Source organism: Mus caroli, unplaced genomic scaffold (genome assembly GCF_978045245.1).
Source record: "Mus caroli unplaced genomic scaffold, Mus_caroli_1 scaffold_7, whole genome shotgun sequence".
NCBI classification, from domain to species: Eukaryota; Metazoa; Chordata; class Mammalia; order Rodentia; family Muridae; genus Mus; species Mus caroli.
In genome coordinates, this window is record NW_028227262.1 from 89298701 (window position 1) to 89304970 (window position 6270).

Below are 6270 nucleotides of genomic sequence, written 5' to 3' on the forward strand. Positions count from 1 at the left end.
GCACCATTCCATCCCATATACAATCACAAAAATCAAGACACTTTTGGATGCCAATAAGTGCTTGCTGACAGGAGCCTGATACAGCTCTTTCCTGAGATACTCAGTCAGTGCCTGACTAATACAGAAGTGGATGCTCACATCCATTCATTGGACCGAGCCTAGGGTCCCCAACGAAGGAGCTAGAGAAAGGACTTATGGAGCTGAAGGGGTTTGCAGCCCCAAAGGAGGAACAACAATATGAACTAGCCAGTACCCCTAGAGCTCTTAGGGACTAAACCACCAACCAAAGAGTACACATGGTGGGACTTATGGCTCCAGCTGCATATGTAGCAGAGTTGGGCCTACTGAGACATCAATGGGAGGAGAGGTCCTTGGTCCTGTGAAAGCCCCAGTGTTGGGGAGTGCCAGGGCCAGGAAGCAGGAATAGGTTGGTTTTTGAGTAGGGGTAGGGTGAGGGGATAGGGGGAGGTTGATTTCAGAGAGGAAACCAGGAACGGGATAACATTTATAATGTAAATAAAGAAAATATCCAATAAAAAAGAGAAAAACAAAATGTACAATATGGTCTCATTCATAATAGGGTGATGAGTGTTTGATGCCGACTCCTGATAAAATTCACTACAGGATGTTCATTGGGTAATTTACTAAAAGATCTTTTGTAATTTTAAAATCAATGTAATTAAGAATGCATAAAGCCAGTGATGATTTTTAATAACAGAGGGAGACAGTTTAAAATACTATTCAATTTCCATCATATTTTCATGTAAGGATTTTATATTACTGACATGGAAAACAAGAATCTTTATTATTTGCTCTAATTTGAAGTTGTCTTTCGTCTAATTTTACAGGAACCAACTTAACTCTTTCACAGACATTTTCAATATTTTTAGTAGGAATTCCAAGTTGCTGAGTCAGCTTCACATATTCTTTCTGCATTTTTTCAGTGATATTTGTTCTAGTTTCTACATTGCATGGAAGAAACATCAGAAGAGACAGTCACTATAATCACAGTAAAAAGTCTAAGTTCATCAAGTCTTCTCATCTGTTGTTAAATCCTGCTACTGCAACAATCCTCCCTACCACAATGGTAATGCCAGTCAGGGAAATATTCTGAAGTCTTGTCAGACATTCGTACTCAGGATAAGATACTATCTCTCCATCCAATCATATCTAATTCACTGAATTAAAATCAGGAATTTTTAAAAGCATTGTTAAATTAGTATTCAAATTATCCTGCACCATTCAACTTAGATTTCACACAATCTGACTATACTTTAAATATGTGAGTAAATACATTCCTGCACCAGTGTGTCATGAAAGTAAATGCTAGGGGCACTGTTATGTTGCAATAAACAACAAGAAAAAAAAATCTTTCTCCCATATAAGATTTACATACTCAGTGCTCCTGCCAGATTCTGGATGTAATTCCCATCATTAAGAAACAGGGCTTCAAACAGGATGGTGGAGCTGGAGACAAAATGTATCGCAATATCACAGGGTCCCTAATGGAGGAGCTACAGAAAGTACCCAAGGAGCTAAAGGGATCTGCAACCCTATAGGTGGAACAATATTATGAACTAACCAGTACCCCAGAGCTCTTGACTCTAGCTGCATATGTATCAAAAGATGGCCTAGTCGGCCATCACTGGAAAGAGAGGCCCATTGGACTTGCAAACTTTATATGCCCCAGTACAGGGGAACGCCAGGGCCAAAAAGTGGGAGTGGGGGGGTAGAGGAGTGGGGGGGGGGGAGTGTATTGGGGACTTTTTGGATATCATTGGAAATGAAAATGAGGAAAATACCTAATAAAAAAATTAATTCTAAAAAGAAAAAATGTATCACAATATATAAATCAATTGGGACAAAAATAAATGCATTTTCCTTCATAAGAACATGATATAGACATTCTTATTTATTTATTTACTTACTTATAGTTTAGTTTTGAAATTAATATAATTTCATTATTTTGAAACTTCCCTTCCACCATAAAAATCTGAGTTTGTAAGCATGTTTCCAAGGCTGTGGCTGCTTGTAGCTGTGGAGTCCCCAAATGCATGCCAGAGTAATGGAGAGACTTTGACAGCCCAGGTCAGCACAATGCCTGCAGCTGCCAACCAGCTTTTCTGTATATAAAAAATAAATAAATAAATCTGAGTGTATGCCCATGGACAATCTCCTTTAAATTCATGCAATCTTTTTTCATTGATCTCATCATATGGTTATATTTGTTATATTATAATAGTTTGTTATATTTTATAATATACAAATTATGTATCATTTTATATAAAGTAATAATTTATGAAATATGAAAATTTCATTCATATTTCATAAGCATAACACTTTTAGCCCATATAATGTAAGTTTGATATATCTCATATCTGTTTTTAATTATATTATTCTTAAAACAATGTTGAAAATTGTTTGATATTAATCCCGTTTTCTAGCATACTTCAAAATACTTTTTCTACATTAAATCACTGAGTCCGGGAAATAGTTCTTTATCTCTTATCATGAAGTAAAAAACCATCTCAATGCCTGTATTTGATCAATATTACCAAAACCTGTATTTAAATATTTCTTGGATTTTTGATTGCTTTGAGTCACATAGCAAGACATATTCATAAGTACATTTCCCCACCATACTGCTGGGAGCAGATTTCCTCACTTCCATATAAGCCTCTCTCAATTGCTGAATAAAAGTAGATGTTTAGACAATGACAAGCTGTATCAAGCAACCTCCACATCCCAGGGATGGAATCAGTCCTGTTTGTTTTAGGACAATCTCTTAGGAAGAAATACCCAGTAACATTAGACACAATGGACCATTTATCCACTGAAGACACTGTTAGAAAAGATCACATTCCTTACAGAACATGTAAATAATGCAGTCCATCCTGAGCCATTGCTACTCACATGACTTTGAGCTATAAAACCGCTCAATTTTATCAGCCCAAACTGTGTGTAGTTGGCACTTCCCATTTTTCCTAAACAATACATATAAAGCAATAAACAATCCTTAATTTACATTTATCATGAAACATCTATTTGTCCCTAAAGAAAACAGATATTGCTGAAAGTGAGACACATTCCTGGTCTTGATCCTGTCTTCTATGATGCTATTCTTTGGTTCATAAATGTCTTCATTAATCATCTATTCAGTATATGATTCCTGTTGGGAATGGACTGACTTACTGTGTGCACCAAGACTTGTGGGTGGGATTGGGGCTCAGAACCTTAACTGACACTATTTTTCAAATCAACAAAACGAAGCAAGTGACTTCATTGATTTCCATTTCAACAAACTGTTTATTCTACCCAAATAACTTTTCTTACTTGACATAAAATGCCATGATCATTAATCTATATTAGTTAAAATACTTAACCTCACACATCAGCATCCGCACTGCCATTGTACTTACAGTTTTGGCTGCTAGGTAGATGGTATTAAATTTCCCTGAAGACTAATAATAATGAAGAATAATGAAGGACTAAATTCATCAGTCAGGGCATATGAGTTTGAGTCCCCACACCTACTTGCTGGTGCATAATCTCTTGTAACTTCATTTCTGAGGAATATCATACTGTCTTGGTGGATACTACATAAATATACATGAAGGCCAAACACCCATACACATAAAATGATAAAATGAAATTAGTGAAAAATTAAGGTTAGAAAAGTATGATATCAATGTTTAAGTAATGAAATAAAAAATATTTAATATTGTAATAGAAAACAATTTTATATATGTGGTGACAGCATTATTTTTTTTTCTATTTATACCTTATAATTGCCCAATGTCTAATTGAAAACATATATTCATATGTACATGGCAATAGTTTCATATCATGTAAAATATGATTAAGAAATAAAGTGTAGAAACTAGATTATAGGTTCCTGTTAGGAAGCTACATTAACAAAAAAAGCAATCTTAAAAAACTTTTAATAAAAGTCAGCATACTATATGCATTCAAATAAATTAAAAAATCATATAAGATGTCAAAAGTCTTTGTGTTGCAAAGCATTAGTACCAATTTCCTTTTATAAATCACTCAGATTCTAGGATGAAAGAGGTAAAATTGTATACATAGTGTGGCTTTGTCCCTGATTTCTACATGTTTGCCACAATAATACTTCCAAAATCTCTTACAGACACACACATACACACACACACACACACACACACACACACACACACACGCACAAAATCAAACTTCAAAAAATAAGTCCCTATGTTGGAGATATTACTGGATTATAATTAATATATTATCTCATATATTAACCATAGTTGAATGACTCTAAAGGAGAGAAATATATTCCTCAATATATGATATATAATGTGTTTGTCTTGCAGATATCAAATTGACTTTAGGTTTCTATTTTATTGATTATGAGTCATCCCTTAATTCTTGTAAAATAGTGAAACAATGTTTACAAATGGATATTGCCCTTTTACTATGTAAAGAAAATTATGCAAATATTTAAAAAATGGCATTAATAGCAGGTTAATTTTCATACTGTTTATGCAGGTAAAATAAAATTAGGCAATATAAGTAGCTCAAATGAGTTTAAGTATAACCTTAAACTAAAACAAATAATGTTTTAACACATGGGACATATTCCAAATACAAAAGTCATAATGGAACCAATATGTTCATAAATCACACTGACTGTCAGTTCTATCTGTGATAAATTCACCACATCCACCTTTCTTCCTACATAACTTCCTGAAAGCCCAACATTTTACCCCTAAGGGTTCCTCAGCTTCAGGAACGAAAGGGGATACAGTCAGTAGATGAATCTTCCAGAATATGTTTTCTTCTGAAGTAGAAAAATATAGGTGCTCAGCTGATGATGAAATGATGAACTGAAGAGGATAGCAAAGCATTTCAGTGTGCACAATGTGCCAATTCACTATTTTGTTTTTTATCAGACCAGGTTGACAGACTATTTGGCAGTATTTGTGAGTGTTTGGCATTGCTTTGTTTTAATCCATGGGATTAGAATTCAGTGGTGTGTGAGATAAATGTTCCAGAACTGTCGACATTCAGAAAAAAAAAAAAGTTAAGAAGGGCAAGCTGGTTTGGTGGCATGCTCACAACAATACAACAGTGACTAAGAAAGCCAGTGAACACTAAGAGATAATTAAGAACAAGTTGAAAAACCTCAATCAGTGAATTGGCGATTTTACAAATTTGTTGATTCTAATGTATTTTTAAGGGGAGAAATATATTTTTAATTCCAAGGAGAAACAATTATGGTACATGTCTTACAAAATATTCTGTTGCTGATAAAACACATCATGAAGACTGCAACTCTTATAAAGGAAAGCTTACAGTTTTAGAGGTTTAGTCATAATCAGCATGGTGGTTGGCATGGGCACTGTCAGTGCTGGGAAGGAATTGAGAGTTCCAAATCCTAATCAACATGAAACAGGAAGAGACACTGTAAATGCCTTTAGCATTATAAACCTCAAACCTCACTCCCAGTGCACTTCCTCCAACAATATCACATCTACTGCCACAAGGCCAACCTTCAAGTCTCTCTCAAGCACCAACTCTCTCTAGTGACCAAGTATTCAAATGTAAGAGCCTGTATGTGTGTGCATTAAAACATGCATGTTGTTTCATGGATGTGTGTAACAGTATTTGAGGAAGGATTCTACTGTTGCTTTTGCCACCATATAAATATCAGGCATTTTCTAACAACTCTAGCCCATTTTAATTTCTGAAAATGAGACACAGAGACCAGGCTTTTGTTTGTTTGTTTGGTTGGTTGGTTTTTTTTGTTTTGTTTTTCTTTTGTTTTGTTTTGGTTTTGTCTTTCTTTTTTGTTTTTTTCGAGACAGGGTTTCTCTGTATAACCCTGGCTGTCCTGGAACTCACTTTGTAGACCAGGCTGGCCTAGAACTCAGAAATCTGCCTGCCTCTGCCTCCCGAGTGTTGGGATTAAAGGTGTGTGTCACCACGCCTGCCTCGAGACCAGTCATTTTTATTAACACACTGCAAGACAAAGTTAAGCAGGTGTTGAGCTATTCAAACATGACTACACAGGTAAAACCTAGAAAAATGCCTTGTCACTTGCCATCTTGTACAGGCCACCTGGTCCATGTGTTTCCTCATGGCTGCTCACTCATAGCAACCTCATGGTGAAACCCTCCTGTTATCTCCATGTGGTTTCCCTTTCCCCTGTGGTCCTTATCTATTCTCTTCCCACTCCTTCTTGGACATTCTGACTAGTATCAGAAGTTCCCTCATGATGCTCAGGTAATT

General features: G+C 35.5%; 1 non-coding gene across 1 annotated transcript; it reads left to right on the top strand.

Moving 5' to 3' along the window:
* The first annotated feature begins 2003 nt into the window (after positions 1 to 2003).
* LOC115031374 (small nucleolar RNA SNORA44) lies at positions 2004 to 2131 on the top strand. Its single transcript, XR_003837015.1, has one exon. It is a non-coding gene; the product is annotated as a small nucleolar RNA SNORA44 (small nucleolar RNA).
* The last annotated feature ends 4139 nt before the right edge of the window (positions 2132 to 6270 follow it).